Below are 18,069 nucleotides of genomic sequence, written 5' to 3' on the forward strand. Positions count from 1 at the left end.
TGCCGTGACCACCTGCCTGTCCAAAGACTCTCGCCCGCTCACCTGGGAGCGCTCACCAGCCACCTGCCTGCTGTCCTTCTACCCAGAGACTGTCCCTGTCACTTGCCGTGAGTACCCGTCCTTCTACTCAGAGACTGTCCCTGTCACTTGCCGTGACTACCTGCCCTTCTACCCAGAGACTGTCCCTGTCACTTGCCGTGAGTACCCGTCCTTCTACTCAGAGACTGTCCCTGTCACTTGCCGTGACTACCTGCCCTTCTACCCAGAGACTGTCCCTGTCACTTGCCGTGACTACCTGCCCTTCTACCCAGAGACTGTCCCTGTCACTTGCCGTGACTACCTGCCCGTCTTCCCTGGGAGCCACCCGCTTCCTTACAAGGACCGCCCCCTTGTATAGTTGCCCAGAGGTTCCGCCTCCCAGACCCGTTACAGTTTGCTCGGGCCATGGAACCCGGTGGCACCCAAGCTCCCTCACTCTCGGACCTATGTCATGAACTGTCCCGTCAGAGGTCCCAACAGGAGTCCATCCTGAGTCATCTGCGGAATGTCAACTCTCGCCTGGACACTCTGACTGCTCCACCAGCAACCACCGCTAGTGTCTTGACTCGCAGCCCGGCAGCGCCGCTGCCCACCAGTACCATGGCATCCTGCCCCGGACCCCGGCTTTCTGCACCTCCTCGCTTCGGAGGCGACCCCGCTTCATAAACCAGTGCACCCTGCACTTTGAACTCCTGTCCCACCAGTTTATCTCCAACCGGGCCAAAGTAGCCTTCATCATGTCCCATCTCACGGGGGAGGCACTGGCTTGGCTAAATCCTCTATGGGAGAGAGGAGACCCCCTGGTGTCCAACCTGCCAGCCTTTCTCACGGCTTTCCGGAAAGTCTTCGACGAACCCGGACGGAAGACCTCATCCGCATCATCTCTGCTACGCCTCCATCAAGGAAATCTCACCGTGGGCCAATATGCCATACGGTTCCGTACCCTTGCTTCGGAGCTGGCCTGGGATAACGACGCCCTGGTGTCTGTCTTTTGGGAGGGTCTGTCCGGCCGTATTAAAGATGAACTCGCCCATCGGGACATACCTACCACTCTCGACGACTTAATAACTCTTGCCACCCGGATTGACATCCGGTTCCAGGAAAGCGCCAAAGAGGTCACCCGTGAGAGGAGGTTTCCACGTCTAGCCCCTACCTTTCAGAAACCTGTCACGTCTCCCGCTACTCCCCAGGCACACTCACCCGAGCCTATGCAGGTCGACCAGACCAAGATGGTCAAAACCCGTCAAGAGTACGCCGTGCCGAGGGGAGCTGCTTCTACTGTGGCAGTAAGGAGCACCGGATCCGTTCCTGCCCGGAGAGGTCGGGAAACGCCTGTGTCTAGGTTCGCTCAGAGAGGTCGTCCTAGACAAGAGTAAACCCTCTCCATCTCTGTTGCTGTCGGTCTCTATCATCTGCGGGGAGAACCGTTATTTTGAACTAGCCCAACTTGACTCTGGAGCTGCCGGAAATCTCATTTCTCAGTCTCTGGTAGAGAGATACCGCATTCCCACCAAACCTCTAGCTGTACCCTTATCTGTCGCTGCCGTGGATGGGGGCCTCTTACCACATCCCATCCAACTCATCACCGAATCCATAACCCTGCAGGTGGGAATGCTGCACTCTGAGAGCATCTTCTTTCATGTTCTGCCTGGACTCTCTCACGCCCTATTGCTAGGCCTACCTTGGCTTCAGAAACATGCACCCGTGCTTGATTGGCAGACCGGAGAAGTCCTTCGCTGGGGACAGGACTGTCATAAGACTTGTTTAGTTCCCGTCCATCCTGTCCGTCCTTCTCCTACTCCAGCCAATCTACCTGGTCTTCCGGCTCCTTATTGGTCGTATGCGGACGTCTTTAATAAAAAGGAGGCAGAGACATTACCCCCTCATAGACCATACGACTGCCCAATCGACCTGATGCCCGGCGCTACTCCTCCCCGTGGGCGCATTTACCCTTTGTCCGCTGCTGAGACCCGATCCATGTCAGAATATATTGAGGAGAATCTGGCCCGGGGATTCATCCGGAAATCTACTTCCCCGGCGGGAGCAGGCTTCTTCTTCGTCAAAAAGAAGGACGGCTCACTCCGTCCCTGTATAGACTATAGAGGCCTTAACCAGATCACGGTGAAGAATAAATACCCCCTTCCGCTCATTCCGGAATTATTTGACCGTCTGAGGGGGGCTAGAATCTTCACCAAGCTGGACCTCCGTGGGGCGTATAACCTGGTCCGTATCCGTCAGGGGGATGAATGGAAGACAGCATTCAACACCCGGGACGGCCACTATGAATACCTGGTAATGCCCTTCGGTCTCTGTAACGCTCCCGCCGTCTTTCAAGAGTTGGTCAATGACATCTTCCGGGACCTTCTCTACTCCTGCGTAGTGGTGTACCTGGACGACATCTTGGTCTTCTCTCCGGATCTCCCCACACACCGGAGGGATGTTCGTCAGGTTCTGCTCAGGCTTAGGCAGAACCACCTCTACGCTAAATATGAGAAGTGCCTCTTTGAGCAGACCTCGCTTCCGTTTTTGGGCTACATAATTTCTCAGACCGGCCTACGAATGGATCCTGAGAAACTGTCTGCCATCGAGAAGTGGCCTCGACCAGAGGGGTTGAAGGCTATTCAGCGGTTCCTGGGCTTCGCCAACTACTACCGCCTCTTCATACCGCACTTCTCTTCCTGGACTGCCCCAATCTCTGCGCTCACCCGTAAGGGCACTAATCCCAGAGAATGGCCGCCCGAAGCTGAGGAAGCCTTTCTTTCCTTAAAACAGGCTTTCTCTTCCGCCCCGGTGCTGCATCGCCCGGACGGCAACAAGCAATTCTTCCTGGAAGTTGACGCCTCCTCCTCTGGAGCCGGAGCGGTACTTACCCAAAAATCGTCTTCCGGGAGAATGGTAACTTGCGGCTTCTTCTCCAAACTCTTCTCCTCTTCCGAGCGCAACTATTCTATAGGAGACCGAGAATTATTGGCCATTAAGCTGGCATTGGAGGAGTGGCGTTACCTGCTCGAGGGGGCTCTTCACCCGGTAATAATTTACACGGACCACAAGAACTTGGCTTACCTCCAGAGTGCCCAGAGACTTAACCCGCGCCAAGCCCGGTGGTCCTTGTTTTTTGCTCGATTTGATTTTGTTCTTCATTTTCGCCCGGCTGACAAAAACATCAAAGCTGACGCCTTGTCCCGATCCTTCCTGGTGTCTGATCTTGAGGAGGAACCTAAACACATCATCGATCCCGCGAGAGTAATGCAGGTGGCCCCCGTGAGTCTAAATCATCTCCCTCCCGGTAAGACGTTCGTAACGGTACCTGATCGTGAGAAGGTCCTACACTGGGGACATTCGTCTAAGCTAGCTGGCCATGCCGGTCAGAAAAAGACCCTCCAGCTTATCTCCAGGCACTACTGGTGGCCTACCCTGCACAAGGACGTAATAGACTTTGTCTCTGCCTGTGTGTCCTGCGCCGGCAGCATATAGCTATGGACTTCATAACTGATCTCCCTGTCTCTGCCGGTTGTACGGTCATTTGGGTGGTCGCTGACCGCTTTTTCAAAATGGCTCATTTCATTCCCCTGCCAGGCCTCCCGTCTGCACCCGAGCTGGCTAAAGACTTTATCCGCCACATCTTCCATCTCCATGGCCTGCCCCTCCACATCGTGTCGGATCGTGGGGTTCAGTTCACCTCACGCTTCTGGAGAGCCACATGTAAGCTGCTAGACGTCACCCTGGACTTCTCCTCCGCATACCACCCACAGTCCAATGGTCAAGTGGAGCGGATCAATCAGATCCTGACCAGTTACCTCCGGCACTTCATTAATGCCCACCATTCAGACTGGGTGGATCTCCTGCCATGGGCCGAATTCTCTTACAATAATCACGAGAGCGAATCTTCCTCCAGATCCCCGTTTTTTGTAGTCTTCGGTCAGCATCCTCGGATCCCATTTCCCGTCTCCACCTCGGTGGACAATCCGGCTGCGGAATCTCTCGTTAGCAAATTTTCCTCCATTTGGGAGAGTACCCGATCCGCACTCCTTCAGTCGTCCGAGCGGATGAAAAAACACGCTGACAAAAAACGCCTGGATCCTCCACAATTCCGTCCTGGAGATAAAGTCTGGCTCTCGTCCAAGTATGTCCGGCTCAAGATTCCTTCCTACAAGTTAGGGCCTCGGTTCATCGGCCCACTAGAAGTTATCAAACAAATCAACCCAGTGGCCTATAAATTGAAACTCCCGGCCAACCTGCGGATCCCTAACTCCTTCCATGTATCTCTCCTCAAACCCGTGGTACTTAATTCTTTTTCCAAGTCTACAGGTACGCCTCCTGCTCCGGTTTCCGCTGAAAACGAGTTTGAGGTAGAGAACATTCTGGCCACCAAAAGGGTAAGAGGAAAAACCTTTTTTCTGGTAGATTGGAAGGGGTTTGGTCCTGAGGAGAGAACGTGGGAGCCCCGGGAGAACATCCATGCCCCTCTCATCCTTGATAAATTTCTGTCTGGCCTAAAAAAGGGGGGGCCTAAAGGGGGGGGTACTGTAGCAGGAGGCAGGGACGCTGTTCCCCTCACCTCTCCACTCCGTGCCCGGCGTCCTCCTCCCGCTCTGCTGGCAGCGCGCGCTGCTTCCCGGCAACTGTGCTTAGGGCGCGCGCGCTCCCCCTCTCTTAAAGGGGCCGCGCGCGCCGTCCTAAGGAGTCCCCGGCCAATGGCCGGAGGGCCTCACCATATATAAGGCACCTCCTCCAAAATGGAGGTGCCCGAGCAATGTTGTTGCAAAGCCTTCACTCAGCCCTCAGGTCCCGTTGCCAGTTACCTGCCAGTCACCTGCCAGTCACCTGCCAGATTCCTGCTTGATACCTGCCTGATATCCGTTTACCTGCTTGCAAGCCTGCGGTCCGACGGTCTGCCTTCTGACACCTGTCAGTCTGTCTATGGACCAGCCTGCCCGCTCACCTGGGAGCGCTCATCTGCTACCTGCCTGCTATCCTACCTGGAGGCTCCGCCGTCACTTGCCGTGACCACCTGCCTGTCCAGAGACTCTTGCCTGCTCACCTGGGAGCGCTCACCTGCTACCTGTCTGCTAGCCTACCTGGAGGCTCTGCCGTCACTTGCCGTGACCACCTGCCTGTCCAGAGACTCTTGCCTGCTCACCTGGGAGCGCTCACCTGCTACCTGTCTGCTAGCCTACCTGGAGGCTCTGCCGTCACTTGCCGTGACCACCTGCCCGTCCAGAGACTCTTGCCCGCTCAACTGGGAGCGCTCACCTGCTACCTGCCTGCTAGCCTACCTGGAGGCTTTGCCGTCACTTGCCGTGACCACCTGCCTGTCCAAAGACTCTCGCCCGCTCACCTGGGAGCGCTCACCAGCCACCTGCCTGCTGTCCTTCTACCCAGAGACTGTCCCTGTCACTTGCCGTGAGTACCCGTGCTTCTACTCAGAGACTGTCCCTGTCACTTGCCGTGACTACCTGCCCTTCTACCCAGAGACTGTCCCTGTCACTTGCCGTGACTACCTGCCCTTCTACCCAGAGACTGTCCCTGTCACTTGCCGTGACTACCTGCCCGTCTTCCCTGGGAGCCACCTGCTTCCTTACAAGGACCGCCCCCTTGTATAGTTGCCCAGAGGTTCCGCCTCCCAGACCTGTTACATATATATACACACACATACATACACTGTATATGTGTATATGTTTTTAGTTCAGTTTTTAATTCATATATTTAACTAAGGTTTAACATTTTAATTTGGAGAGGAGGGTTTCTCACAGTATTGCACTCTACACGCACAATTTGGTAGAAGCCATCCCACCGACTACCCCACGGCTAATTAATAAATGCTCAGCATCATTCTTGGTGCAGATACTAATGAAGCCAGGACCTATCAGATATTTACCACACAATAGTTGGATAGGCAAAGGCATATCATTGGTTCCCGTGAATTGAGAGGGCTCGGTGCGGCTTAGCGACGGGCACCCTCTCCTTCACTATTATCACAATTTCAGCGATATCCACATTCCCGTGAAGGTGATGCCATTGAATAGAATAGTGAATCAGGAAGTCAAAGCTCCCTGATCCACCATTCAGCCTTCACCTGTGAGTAGGAGCCTTTGTGCACTGCATTACACCTGTAGTATGGAGCCTCAGTACTTACACTGCACAGACCGGAGTAGCGCAGCTCGGGAACGGGGTTGGTTGAGTAGTGTGTCTGTTTTGTTTTGTAAATATCAGGAATTGTGGGGGCATTCTATTAAGTGAAGGGCTGTTGGGGCCTATACTGAGTGGGCAGCTGAAGGGAGCCATTAAACTGAGAGAGGTGCTGTGGTGGACTGTAAAGGCCTCCATACTGAGTGGGTTTCCTCATGTGGTGTAGCAGGCTGTTGTGGTCATAATACTGTGTGAGGTGCTATGGGGGCCATCATACTGTGTGGGAGCCCTCATTCTGATCTACATGGGCATACAGGAGAACAAGTTCCTGGAGATGAGTCACATAGGGATAAGTTAGTGAGAAATACAAGTTTTTGGACTATCTGGTTGTAGACTTGAATTGATATGATGTTGTGTGCCATGAGGGAGACATCAGATAGTACCTTCTGAAGGAAAGCAAAGATATAATGGCAATGGGAATCTGGATTCCAGTTAGAGAGCATAGTGGGGACAAAGAGCAGGATGAGGTCCTTAGCTCATGCCAGGAGGACTACTTAAACAGTACAGAACTTTGCCCTGAGGTAACAGGAGGCCTAATTTAAGGGATAAAACTTTGCTAAGGTGAGCAGAAATATAAAAGGTACTTAGTTCAGGCCAGGAGGCCTACTGAAATGGTGTGGAACTTTGCCCTGAGGGGCAGAAGGCCTAATTAAATGGGATTATGTTAAGGAAGGATTCCTTATCTTAGACAAACAGGATTTAAACAATTTTTTATACTAGAGAGGAAGCTACATTGTTGCCAAACTGGGACAGGAGTTCTCCTACGAAGAACTGAAGATGCAGTGCCACACCAAGGAGTGTGTGGCCCTCATCAAATGTACTTTGAGAGTACTAATGAGGAGTCGTACCGATGCACCTCAGCCAGTGAGATCCTCACAACTCAACTGGGAACTAAGACTAGCTGTATGGTCCCCACAGGGGATGATGGGCCTATCTAAAATGATTTTCTGGACTTTTGTAGCTTTTAACAAAACTTATGAACCACCACATGTAACCGGAAAGCTCTTGACTCTGCATAATGCAGAAGAAGCGTCCATGAGGTGTTGTGCCTGCTATCTGATGTACATCAAGTTCTTGTAAAGTAAAAGTTTATTATTGGACTTTGGTCTCCCTCATTTATTTCTATACCATCTGGTCTGGGTTATACATATATGGTATATATATATATATATATATATATTATGTTGGGATCTGTGATTTCAGTCTACTCCACTGTGTATAGGATAATACAGTATAATAAAGTTTTTATGGACATGACTTACCTAACATTGTGCAGTGACTCTGTTTTCCCTATAGCTATAGATATTTTTTGTTGCTAAAACTGTGATGTTTTTTTTTTACAACTCTCATTAGTGCAATCATACAACATACAAGCCTCTGATTGCTCAGGTGATGCACTGTACTACTTGTAAGGTTGCAGCTGGACAGGTCTTGGACGGGAGGTACAGTTATGCTCAAAAGTTTACATACCCCGGCAGAATTTTTGCTTTCTTGGCCTTGTTTCAGAGAATATGAATGATAACAAAAAAACTTTTTCTCCACTCATGGTTATTGGTTGGGTGAAGCAATTTATTGTCAAACTACTGTGTTTTCTCTTTTTAAATCTTAATGACAACCAAAAACATCCAAATGACCCTGATCAAAAGTTCACATACCCCAGTTCTTAATACCGTGTATTGCCCCCTTTAACATCAATGACAGCTTTAAGTATTTTGTGGTAGTTGTGGATGAGGTTCTTTATTTTCTCAGATGGTAAAGCTGCCCATTCTTCTTGGTAAAAAGCCTCCAGTTCCTGTTAATTCCTGGGCTGTCTAGAACGAATTTTGGCTTGAGATCTCCCCAGAGTGGCTCAATGATATTGAGGTCAGGAGACTTCACTTTGTTCTGCTGTGGCCAATGACAGGTCGACTTGGCCTTGTGTTTTGGACCTTTGTCATGTTGGAACGTCCAAGTACGTCCCATGCGCAGCTTCCGGGCTGATGAGTGTAAATTTGTTTCTAGTATTTGCTGATAACGTGCTGCATACATCTTTTCTTCAACTTTTACCAAGTTTCCTGTGCCTTTGTAGCTCACACATCCCCAAAACATCAGCGATCCACCTCCGTGCTTTACTGTAGGAATGGTCTTCCTTTCATCATAGGCCTTGTTGACGTGTAACGACATGTAACGTTTATGGTTGTGGCCAAAAAGTTCAATTTTGGTCTCATCACTCCAAATGACCTTGTTCCAGAAGTTTTGAGGCTTGTCTCTGTGCTGTTTGGCATATTGTAGGCGAGATACTTTGTGGCATTAGCGCAGTAATGGCTTTCTTCTGGCAACTCGACCATGCATTATCAATTCCTTGGATATCTTTTAGTATCCCTTTCCTGTGTTATACAGTTCAACTACCTTTTCCCGTAGATCCTTTGACAATTCTTTTGCTTTCCCCATGACTCACAATCCAGAAACGTCAGTGGCTGGATGAAAGATGAAAGTCTGTCTGGATCCCAGAAACTCACTCTAATTTTATGCACACACACTGAGATTACAAGCAACCAGGTCACAGGTGAGGATGTTACCTTTAGTAGCCATTCAAACTCTTTTTATGTCAAATTCTGTGCATGTTGTCAGGCCAAAATCACCAGGGGATGTAAACTTTTGATCAGGGTCATTTTGATATTTTTGGTTGTCATTAAGATTTAAAAAGAGAAAACACAGTAGTTTGACAATAAATGGCTTCACCCAACCAATAACCATGAGTGGAGAAAAAGTTTTTTTTGTTATCATTCATATTCTCTGAAACAAGGCCAAGAAAGCAAAAATTTTGCCGGGGTATGTAAACTTTTGAGCACAGCTGTCTAGCATGAATATAGCAAATCTTTTATTCCAAAACATATAGACATACAAATTTAAAAGCAATTAAAAACTACATAAATCAATAGACTCTTGTCTCCTGCAGTTATTGGGAAGTCATGTACAAATAAATTGTCCCATATAAATATAAATAGCCTCAAAACGTAATACACAGTTCATATACCTCATAGATGCCTAGCCTCAGATAAAGCTGTATAGTAGTAGTATCAAATAGTTCCACATATATGGTTGTAACAACTGAAAATACAAAGTTAGTAAAGTGCTAGATGAGACCCCACCTCTATATGGGGTAAGCCTAATAACAATATAGGGTACAGTCATAAATAGTGCATCTATTTCAAAAACACAATGCGTAATATCATCAAAACATGTATATCACAATAATCAATATAAAGTAGGCACTAGTCTTAATATCTAGCTGAAATAGAAGACTAAATAGGTACTATAAGTCCACATGGCAAAAAGTTGAGAGGTGGACTTAATAAGTGCTTTAGAACTATCCTAGGAGAGCCCTTCGAGTTAGCCTGGATATGGCACATCTCTAAGAAAATGCTGATACCTAAGTTAGCTGAGACATGTGTATCCAAGCCCATGGAATCCCATGGCTATGTGGAGATATGCCCTATCTGAGGCAAGGAGGCATAGTTGGCGCAGTAGAGGCTCAGGTCCCCACTCATATCGCCATGTCAAGCTCGGCTTCATCAGGGGAATGAAGTCCATTGTTTTGAGCAATCACTTATATATGTACCGATAATAATTTGGAAATCACCTACCAATGGTGGTGTTTGTAGAGACCGCATTTTGTCCAGTAGCCGCAAACAGGAAGCGAAGCTGCCGGCATCAGCCGGAAGTCTCCTTGTGTGGGCAAACAATTTTGCCCATACCTCATATTGCGCATGCACTAAAGCATCTGTCAAAAAAAATAGTCCTGGCTGGCTTTTTAGAAGTGGAGATAGCTGTATCCACCATCACCAATGCAAATGCACATCTAAAAGCGCCGCACAGTCAGTGCACATAGTGCCACTGTGAGTAAGATATCTACATTACCTCTACTTAGTCTGCACAATGCCCAGGTAATTCTAAGGTAGTAGTTACATGTTCAGTTTTGAACTAAGAAGTGAAAGAACCATGCAAATAAATTATACCTTAATTTTAGAAAATACTGTAGCATATTATGATGCCACATATGAGGTTGGGTACCAAATAAATGTAAATAATTCTGTAGAGGAGGATAATTCTGTAGAGGAGGACATGTCCAATATACCGATGTGTATCCATGTAGGAATATAGAAAGGAGAGGGGGATTTTTAGACCATTAAGTTTGATGCCGCCTGGTCTGTACATCTCCTAAATCAAAGGGGAAAGATAGTTAGAATGGGCAAACCGCTCTCATGGCGAATATTCGATATGCATATGGTGAAGCCAACTGGGTTTCACATGTTTCAATACCAACCCTATATCACAGTTGAAGATCGAAATACAATGACCAAAACTCCATCTATCATGGAGCAATCATGAAGGCCTGGACATGTCCTTTCTCATAGACCAAAGACATATAAATCCCACCCACTATATCTGTGAATAACCTCCCTTGTCAAGCATGTGTGTCACATTCATACCGGGAAACACAAGTACGTATAAAAAATCTAGCTTAACTTATTATATGCATGCATGTAATAGGCAATGTATATATATGCTTACAAGATGAACGTTAGTCTATACCAGGGGTCTCAAACTCGGCTAAGTATATGGGCCGCACATAGAAAAAATGTGAATATAAAGGGCCGCATTCTTTGCAGAATGATAAAAAAAAATTAATGATACCATATTGTTTTTTCTATAAACCTTTTGGATCATTTTTGAACATTTTTGGCTTTTTTATTTCATTCTTTTACATGGCATTCATTTTATGGGCTATGGTACAGTTTTATCGTTTTTACAAGTTTACAGTTTTTACAATTTTTATTTCCTTTTTGTGTCGCCTAATTGGTCACATACAGTGATTTTTTTTCTTACAATTTGCACCAGTAATTCCAACCAACATCTTATAGTAATGTCCCCATCTTGTAGTAGTTTCCCCATCTCTTGGTAAGGATCACATCCCGGTCCCCGTCTTGTAGTAATGTGCCCATCCCAGTCCCCATCTTGTAGTAATGTGCCCATCTCGGTCCCCATCTTGTAGTAATGTGCCCATCCCGGTCCCCATCTTGTAGTAATGTGTCCATCCCGGTCCCCATCTTGTAGTAATGTGCCCATCCCGGTCCCCATATGGGGACCGGGATGGGCACATTACTCGGGCCGCGTGTTTGAGACCCCTGGTTTAATGTGTATGGGGACGTTAAAAGGCATCTTATTGGACTTTGCCTCTGGCCCAACCTAATAAACTTACGTACATTGCAGACCCAGACACCATTATTAGGCATTTAAGTATCATAGTAACTAAGAAGCCCCATGCTATCAAGTACTTGGGGGAGGAGGGGCATTCAGCTGAACTCTGCCAAACCTTGTTAGATGCCATGCTTGCTTTTGACAGCAGCAAGTAATTAAACTGCCAGTGTTTTTGTTGCAGCTGCACCTGTGCCATCCCTGCAGTGTACATCTATGTTCTGGTGCCCAAAAGAGTTAATTTTTTTTAAATAAATATTAAACGTATTAAATAATGAAATGTGTCTTATGCTTTTTGCATGTTTTTTTTTCCCAAAAAATTGTTGGCGCCAATTTTCTTTTGAAACATTTTAATATCTGCTTTTTTTTATGGTGTTTTCTTGTAATATAGGAAAGCCTAAAGCCAGAAATAAACCCCATAAAACACTGTACATGGAGACTTTGGTATCAAATAATTCTGTCTGCGGTGTTTGTGGAAACAAAAAAGCTTTTATAAATGCCTCAAACTTTCTCTGTGTGAACCAGACATGAGATCTAACCTGATAGAAGATTACAATCCTGGGAAGACGGGAAACATTCATATAGACGGCCGATGCTGATGTAGTCAGTGAACAACTTTGGCCAAATTTGTTTCTAGAGCCATAGCAGAAGATGACGATGTCGTCTTCATCATGAAGTAGTTATTTTATATATATACAGTATATATAAAAGTCCTGAGGTTTTACAGTTGGAAAAATCCCTCTGAAAAATGTTTTACGTGTAGGAACTCGAGAATGATTTACATGGTCTCATCCAATTGCAATTACAACATTTTCCACATCTAAATAAACTGCAGATTCTTAAACCTAGTCAAGTCCCCTTTGGTGCAGGTTTTTTATAGAAACACTGCGATGTCCCTAAATGACTAACCCTTTCTGAAAGTTATTGTGGGAGTAGATCCCACAGTACCCCTCAGATCCGCGTCGACCACAAGTATATCCCAGTGTTTTCTGAGGATATTAAAGATAGGAACTTACGTCAATCAGAATGCCCCTATTGCTCATGTTATCCCATCTTTTTCTTGGTGTAAAGATTGGATAAAGATTATTATTATTGGTGTCTTGGTTAGGTATGGAGGAGTGTCTGACTAATTTTTCTGCAAACAATTGTGCAGAATCCAAAATGTCCTGTGGGCAACCCTTTTTCCTGAATCTGGTGTTCATGTCTATTGCTTGTATATTAAAATATGTGACATTAGAACAGTTCCTTCTCAACCATAAAAATTGGCCCTTGGATATTCCTTTTTTTTTTTAGGGAGATGGGGTGGTGGCTATCCCACTTTAATAGTTTATTAGTACTTGTAGGTTTATGGTAGATGAGATTCCCTAGGGGCCAATCCCGTTTTTCTTGATTAATACATCTAGGAAAGGCAACAGGTAATAATTAAACTCCGATGTAAATCTAAGGCCCACTCTATTGATGTTAAATTCCCTGACAAATTCAATGTAAATACTTTTATGCCCAAAAATGATAAAAGTATTCTCGGAGTGATACCTTTATTGGCTAACCTTCTTCAGGCATTATTACAAATAAATTGATAAGACAAAAGGTACAACTTTTAAGCGATGTTACAGCAAGACATTTGTTCATGAGGTGTAAGGGTGACGCCTCCTAATAATAAGTCAAAGAGATCAAATTTAGGGTTTTTAGTTGCAAATGGCAAGTCTGTAGGAATGTTTAATTATCTGACTGTCTGGTGGAGGTGTGAATTGAATCCATGTAGTGAGTCATAAATCCAGGTATTAGATTGAGTCCTTTTGTCAAGGAATTGAACATTCTTATCAATTTGAATTCCCAAGGCACTCCCCGGAAATGTCTTACTCCTGTAAGACAGGAGGTATATTACTGTACAAAGCCTTTGATATCTAGTAAGGCCTGCTCCCCTACATGCATGTATACATGAGGGGAGCTTGCAGAGAACAACAGCACATTCAATATAATCATAAGGATATTGTAACCCATATTTGGTACTGCTCACCTAAGACTCAATATGTGATTGGTTCATCATGTTGTATAACAGGGGAAGTAAGGCCAATGGCCAAAAGGAGATGAGCCATACTCCAATTTATAAATATGAAAAAACACTTTATTGATATTCATAAATTGAGGCCGTGTGGATCTGGACCCTAAATACTGTGTATCCCAATGGTCTAAACGAAAACCTGAGATTCGTACCTTTTTTGTGATCATGACAGTGCAATCCACATCATCTTTCATGTACTTTGATCCATGGTGGCTTGTTTTTATTTGGTTTTAACTTGCTTGTATCTAATTAATTTCTCTTAATATCCATAGGCCCTGTACCTCTAGCGATCCGCTAAATATACAACATGTTACTGGAGATGATTTGAGCTGGATGTTGCCTCCCTTATCAGATGCGGTTATTATTATATCTATGTTATTTAGAGGAATGTCTCTGTGGGTAGTGTCCTATATATATATATTCCATTTAAATTGTGTTATTTGTACAACAAATCTTACGGTGATATATAATATTTGTCCATTTTCCATAAGTACAATTTTGTATGTTTTATACAGTGGTGGCCAAAAGTATTGGCACCCCTGCAATTCTGTCAGATAATACTCAGTTTCTTCCTGAAAATGATTGCAATCACAAATTCTTTGGTATTATTATCTTCACTTAATTTGCTTGCAAGGAAAAAACACAAAAGAGAATGAAGCAAAAATCAAATCATTGATCATTTCACACAAAACTCCAAAAATGGGCCGGACAAAAGTATTGGCACCCTCAGCCTAATACTTGGTTGCACAACCTTTAGCCAAAATAACTGCGAACAACCGCTTCCGGTAACCATCAATGAGTTTCTTACAATGCTCTGCTGGAATTGTAGACCATTCTTCTTTGGCAAACTGCTCCAGGTCCCTGATATTTGAAGGGTGCCTTCTCCAAACTGCCATTTTGAGATCTCTCCACAGGTGTTCTATGGGATTCGGGTATGGACTCATTGCTGGCCACCTTAGAAGTCTCCAGTGCTTTCTCTCAAACCATTTTATAGTGCTTTTGGAAGTGTGTTTTGGGTCATTGTCCTGCTGGAAGACCCATGACCTCTGAGGGAGACCCAGCTTTCTCACACTGGGCCCTACATTATGCTGCAAAATTTGTTGGTAGTCTTCAGACTTCATAATGCCATGCACACGGTCAAGCAGTCCAGTGCCAGAGGCAGCAAAGCAACTCCAAAACATCAGGGAACCTCCGCCATGTTTGACTGTAGGGACCGTGTTCTTTTCTTTGAATGCCTCTTTTTTTTTCCTGTACACTCTATGTTGATGCTTTTTCCCAAAAAGCTCGACTTTTGTCTCATCTGACCAGAGAACATTCTTCCAAAACGTTTTAGGCTTTCTCAGGTAAGTTTTGGCAAACTCCAGCCTGGCTTTTTTATGTCTCGGGGTAAGAAGTGGGGTCTTCCTGGGTATCCTACCATACAGTCCCTTTTCATTCAGACGCCGACGGATAGTACGGGTTGATACTGTTGTACCCTCGGACGGCAGGGCAGCTTGAACTTGTTTGGATGTTAGTCGAGGTTCTTTATCCACCATCCGCACAATCTTGCGTTGAAATCTCTCGTCAATTTTTCTTTTCCGTCCACATCTAGGGAGGTTAGCCACAGTGCCATGGGCTTTAAACTTCTTGATGACACCGCGCACGGAAGACACAGGAACATTCAGGTCTTTGAAGATGGACTTGTAGCCTTGAGATTGCTCATGCTTCCTCACAATTTGGTTTCTCAAGTCCTCAGACAGTTCTTTGGTCTTCTTTCTTTTCTCCATGCTCAATGTGGTACACACAAGGACACAGGACAGAGGTTGAGTCAACTTTAATCCATGTTAACTGGCTGCGTGATTTAGTTATTGCCAACACCTGTTAGGTGCCACAGGTAAGTTACAGGTGCTGTTAATTACACGAATTAGAGAAGCATCACATGATTTTTCAAACAGTGCCAATACTTTTGTCCACCCCCTTTTTAGGTTTGGTGTGGAATTATATCCAATTTGGCTTTAGGACAATTCTTTTTGTGTTTTTTCATTGAAGACAAATTAAATGAAGATAATAATACCAAAGAATTTGTGATTGCAATCATTTTCAGGAAGAAACTGAGTATTATCTGACAGAATTGCAGGGGTGCCAATACTTTTGGCCACCACTGTATAAGAATAATGTATCTATATTTTTGTTTGTGATTGTAATTCTGACCCTAATGCTGTACCTCACTATGGTGTATATATGTGCTTCCCTCTTGTTTTGGCAATACTTCTTCATTACAAATACCCACCTGATGATATATATATGGCAACTGCAGCTCCCAGCAGTGGTTGCTGCCAGCCCCCGTACGCGCATGCTCCCTGGTCCCTGCACTCCCGCCGGCCTGTGACATCTTACCCCATTCTCCTGTGTTTACATGGGAGCCTGGTTGATGCCGCGGCCGCCGGGCATCCTTGTTTTCAGGGTGATGTGCGTGTCACTTCCGGGTGGCGCAAAGCACTTCTGGGTGTGTAATGCCCGCCTACATAGCAACGGGCATTTCCAGTGAGCTGATTCTCACATGGACGGCAATATCAGGTCCTATTGGTACATCCCCCTTTTTATACCGGCTGTTTAAGTTGTGACACATACCCCTTGAGGAAGGCATTTGGCCGAAACGCGCGTCAGGGTTGGAGCTCCGGCGGATTCTGTAGCTCCACGGTCCCTGATTGCTTTAGGTAATTTCTCTACACCTCTATGGATCTTTACTATTATATGGATTAGCCTTTAGGTTGATCGCTAGTTGCCATACACACATTTAGTATATATTGGGGCCATATGTAATAATTTAATTGTACAGTGATTTGGATTGTGGCCCCTCTACATACATGTAGTGATTATTTCCGCCATGTGTTTCTGTGTTTTCCACCAGTGTATCATTTTATGTGTACCCTATCTACCTCACTTGTATGTTATTTTATCAATAAAGTGTTTTTTCATATTTATAAATTGGAGTATGGCTCATCTCCTTTTGGCCGTTGGCCTTCCTTTCCATGCATGTATACATGCTCGAGGGTATACATGTAGGGGAGCAGGCAAAGGGAAAAACATTTTCCAGAAGGATTATTCCAACTGTAAAACTTCAGGACTTATTTCAACTGCAGGACCTCAGTCGGTACTGTGGGTACATTATACTGTGTGTGTGTGTGGGGGGGGGTGGCAGAAATGTGGGAATGTTATACTGTGTGGGGGAGATGGCGGTACTGTGGGTACATTATTCTGTGTGTGGGGGAGATGGCGGTACTGTGGGTACATTATACTGTGTGTGGGGAAGATGGTGGTACTGTGGGTATATTATACTGTGTGTGGGGGAGATGGCGGTACTGTGGGTACATTATACTGTGTGTGGGGGAGATGGCGGTACTGTGGGTACATTATACTGTGTGTGGGGGAGATGGTGGTACTGTGGGTACATTATACTGTATGTTGGGGAGATGGCGGTACTGTGGGTACATTATACTGTGTGTGGGGGAGATGGTGGTACTGTGGGTACATTATACTGTATGTTGGGGAGATGGTGGTACTGTGGGTACATTATACTGTATGTTGGGGAGATGGCGGTACTGTGGGTACATTATACTGTGTGGGGGAATGGCGGTACTGTGGGTACATTATACTGTGTGTGGGGGGATGGCAGTACTGTGGGTACATTATACTGTGTGTGTGGGGGAGATGGCGGTACTGTGGGTACATTATACTGTGTGTGGGGGGATGGCGGTACTGTGGGTACATTATACTGTTTGTGGGGGGATGGCGGTACTGTTGGTACATTATACTGTGTGTGGGGGAGATGGCGGTACTGTGGGTACATTATACTGTGTGTGTGGGGGAGATGGCGGTACTGTGGGAAAATTATACTGTGTGGGGGAGATGGTGGTACTGTGGGTACATTATACTGTATGTTGGGGAGATGGCAGTACTGTGGGTACATTATACTGTGTGTGGGGGAGATGGTGGTACCGTGGGTACATTATACTGTATGTTGGGGAGATGGTGGTACTGTGGGTACATTATACTGTGTGTGGGGGGATGGCGGTACTGTGGGTACATTATACTGTGTGTGGGGGAGATGGCGGTATTGTGGGTACATTATACTGTGTGTGGGGGAGATGGTGGTACTGTGGGTACATTATACTGTGTGGGGGGCATCATACATCCTGCATAAGGGGTATTACATTATGTGGGGGCATCATCCATCCTGCACAAGGGGCATAATGGGGGCATTACACATCCTGCACAAGGGGCATAATGGGGGCATTACACTGTGTGGGGGCCAAGAAAGGGTCCTGTACTATGAGAACAATACGTTTCCTCACTTCCTGTCTCCATAGTTACTGGTAACAGAACATAAACGTTATGATTCTTATAAAGGGGCAACACAAGACCCCAAAAGAGTCTCACTGCTGAAGGGGTTAATGTCCCCTGCGCCCAGTAATGGGGAATCTGCACATACCTCCACCTGCAGAGCCGCCACCACATATATGGCTGATCTGTGCGCACAGGACCTGTGATGAGGTCACAGG

At 46.0% G+C, this 18,069-nt stretch overlaps 1 protein-coding gene across 2 annotated transcripts in view; it reads right to left on the bottom strand.

Moving 5' to 3' along the window:
• The window catches only part of LOC141174408 (gastrula zinc finger protein XlCGF66.1-like), a 45,294-nt gene extending 27,225 nt beyond the window's left edge, over window positions 1-18,069 (bottom strand). For both annotated transcript variants that reach the window (XM_073659323.1, XM_073659321.1), the window contains exon 1: window positions 18,000-18,069. The gene's annotated coding sequence lies outside the window, so the exon portion shown is untranslated. The remainder of the gene's footprint in view (window positions 1-17,999) is intronic.

The sequence above is a fragment of the Phyllobates terribilis genome, unplaced genomic scaffold, assembly GCF_046119375.1.
Source record: "Phyllobates terribilis strain yellow unplaced genomic scaffold, ASM4611937v1 Scaffold_13__5_contigs__length_258822181, whole genome shotgun sequence".
Lineage (NCBI taxonomy): Eukaryota > Metazoa > Chordata > Amphibia > Anura > Dendrobatidae > Phyllobates > Phyllobates terribilis.